The 2,685-nt window shown below is 49.2% G+C and overlaps 1 pseudogene; it reads left to right on the top strand.

Moving 5' to 3' along the window:
- The first annotated feature begins 1,370 nt into the window (after positions 1-1,370).
- On the top strand, positions 1,371-2,374 carry LOC121474243 (annotated as a pseudogene).
- Positions 2,375-2,685: the final 311 nt, after the last annotated feature.

Here is a 2,685-nt window from a genome sequence, read left to right on the forward strand (position 1 = left end):
TCAGTGATCATTTCATCAAACCTGACCCCACAGATGAGTAAGGGGAGGCCTAGAAATGACTGTGGACGCCACACAGTGAAAGGATAGGGGAGCCAGGACTAGAACGTTGTCTGTCCAGGATTGGAGTCCATCGCTTTTCCTGCGACCTATGGGGCCTCCCACGGTCTGCTTCTTCCAGGCAAGTGACTCAGGAAGAGGATCTCAGCTCTGTTGTCAGGCAGCACCTGGCAGTCCCATCTGGAAGAAACTCATTGGAGCAGACTTAAGTGACCTGTACTTAAAACCGGCAAGCCAGGGTCAGAAATAATCAAGCCTCAGCCGGATTTATCAGCAGCTAGAAGCACGCTCCCGAGGCTGCCTGTCTCTTTGAGTTGCTCAGGCACAGGCCACACAGCTCTCCCTCGGTCTCCAGTGGCAGGAGGACTTCATAAATGACATTTGATTATGCTCAACACAGCAGCCAGAGGCTGTACACCAACTGCAGTAAAGACAGCAAACACAAGCGATCTCCATAAAACACGGGAGCCCTGGGGGAATGGAATCGAAATCTTAATGTAGAGATCCACGGCCACTAAGGCAAATGACAGCAAAATGGGAACAAATTGCAAAACCAATAATAATAAAATTCCTGCTTGTGCTGCCTGTAGGGCATCGGCTCTCCAATATCACCCCCGGGGAGCAAAGTCAACTCTCCATGGGGTCAGGGGAGGCTATTAGAAGCCTGCTTGCTGGGCTTCTCAGCTGGAACCCATGGCTGCTGAAATAGCTTTGTGTGCAATTGAGTTGGAACCCTCTAATCCTGCCTTTCTGCCTGAGGAATCATAGGCAAATTTAGCCTTATTCCCAAACCGGGAATATTGAGACGTATGAATCTGGATTTTTTTTTTTTTTGATTTCTCAAATATTTAGTTTTGAATGAAATTTTTGAATTTCAATGCTAGTAGAAGTCTTGGAGAGATCATTTAGTTCTCCCCATGTCTTTATTCATAGAAATGGAGAGCCAGAGAAATAGGAGCCTTTGTCCCGAATCACACAGCTCGTGACAGTGCTTGAATTGGAATCTGGGGCTCTGAATACGCAGTCATCGCTCCCAGGCAGATGTAGGGAAGGAGGACTTACTGTTAAATCAGGAACTAAATATAGATGGACTCCCCCCCCCCCCCATTCTAAGAGAGTCACAGAATTTATCTCAGGGGGAAATTTATTCTTTTGTTTAGAAACACACTTTCATTAATTTTTTTTTTTTTTTTTGTCAGAAAAGGCACAGCTTTGGGTTTTGTCTAAAATGGTGAAGTTAGGCTCTCTGCTCCTCCCCGTTCGACAGACAGCCGCATCTTCTGGTGCAGGGCCAGTCTAGTCCCTGAGACACGATGGTGAAGGTCGGAGTGAATGGATTTGGCCGTATTGGGCACCTGGTCACCAGGGCTCCTTTTAACTCTGGCAAAGTGGATATTGTCGCCATCAAGGACCCCTTCATTGACCTCAACTACATGGTGTACATGTTCCTGTATGATTCTACCCATGGCAAATTCCATGGCATGATCAAGGCTGAGAACGGGAAACTTGTCATCAATGGGAAGTCCATCTCCATCTGATGGGGGTGAGATCCCCCCAACATCAAATGGGGTGATGCTGGTGCTGAGTATGTTGTGGAGTCCACTGGTGTCTTCACCACCATGGAGAAGGCTGGGGCTCACTTGAAGGGCGGGACCAAGAGGGTCATCATCTCTGCCCCTTCTGCTGATGCACCCATGTTTGTGATGGGCGTGAACCTTGAGAAGTATGACAACTCCTTCAAGATTGTCAGCAATGCCTCCTGCACCACCAACTGCTTGGCTCCTCTGGCCAAAGTCATCCATGACCACTTTGGCATCGTGGAGGGCCTCATGACCACAGTCCATGCCATCATTGCCACCCAGAAGACCATGGACGGCCCCTCTGGGAAGCTGTGGTGTGATGGCCAAGGGACTGCCCAGAACATCATCACCAGTGGTGACACTGGTGTCACCAAGGCTGTAGGCAAGGTCATCCCTGAGCTGAATGGGAAGCTCACTGGCATGGCCTTCAGTGTCCCCACCCCCAGCATGTCAGTTGTGGATCTGACTTGCCGCCTGGGGAAAGCTGCCAAATATGGCGACATCAGGAAGGTGGTGAAGCAGGCATCAGAGGGCCCCTCAAGGGCATCCTGGGCTACTCTGAGGATCAGGTTGTCTCCTGCGACTTCAACAGTGACACCCACTCTTGTACCTTCGACACCGAGGCTGGCATTGCCCTCAATGACCACTTTGTCAAGCTCATTTCCTGGTATGACAATGAATTTGGCTACAGCAACTGGGTGGTGGACCTCATGGTCCACATGGCCTCCAAGGAGTAAGAGCCTCCTGGACCACCAGCCCCAGCAAGAACAAGAGGAAGAGAGAGGCCCTCAGCTGCTGGGGAGTCCCTGCCCCAACTTAATCCCCCAACACACTGAGAATCTCCTGACCTCCAATTTACATCCCAGACCCCGAGGAAGGGGAGGGGTTTGGGGAGCCCTACCTTGTCATGTACCATCAATAAAGTATACTGTACCCAGCCAATAAATAAATAAATAAATAAATAAAATAAAATAAAATAGAATGGGGAAATTAAGTGAACTGTATAAAACTGCATAATAAAATAGAAATGCATTCTCCCCAGGGTTGG

Source organism: Vulpes lagopus, chromosome 1, assembly GCF_018345385.1.
Source record: "Vulpes lagopus strain Blue_001 chromosome 1, ASM1834538v1, whole genome shotgun sequence".
NCBI classification, from domain to species: Eukaryota; Metazoa; Chordata; class Mammalia; order Carnivora; family Canidae; genus Vulpes; species Vulpes lagopus.